General features: G+C 51.6%; 1 pseudogene; it reads left to right on the top strand.

Annotated features, from left to right (window-relative positions):
* The window catches only part of LOC116080588, a 516-nt pseudogene continuing 134 nt past the window's right edge, over positions 1-382 (top strand).

Here is a 382-nt window from a genome sequence, read left to right as displayed (position 1 = left end):
ATGGCCAAGTCCAAGATCCACACCACACACAACCAGTCCCGCAAATGGCACAGAAATGGCATCAAGAAACCCTGGTCACAAAGATATGAATCTCTAAATGGGGTTGACCCCAAGTTCCTGAGGAACATGTGCTTTGCCAAGAAACACAACAAGAAAGGCCTAAGGAATACGCAGGCCAACAATGCAAAGGCAGTGAGTGCATGCACAGAGGCCATCAAGGCCCTGGTGAAGCCTCAGGCCGTCAAGCCCAAGATGCCAAAGGGTCCCAGCCGCAAACTCAGCCGTCTGGTGTTCATTGCTCACCCCAAGCGTGGGAAGAAGATTCGAAGCTACATGGCTAAGGGTCAAAGGCTGTGCCAACCAAAGCCCAAGGTTCAAACAA

This window comes from Mastomys coucha, unplaced genomic scaffold, assembly GCF_008632895.1.
Source record: "Mastomys coucha isolate ucsf_1 unplaced genomic scaffold, UCSF_Mcou_1 pScaffold6, whole genome shotgun sequence".
NCBI classification, from domain to species: domain Eukaryota; kingdom Metazoa; phylum Chordata; class Mammalia; order Rodentia; family Muridae; genus Mastomys; species Mastomys coucha.
Note: the sequence above shows the minus strand (reverse complement) of the source record. Positions and strands in the feature narration are given on the sequence as shown.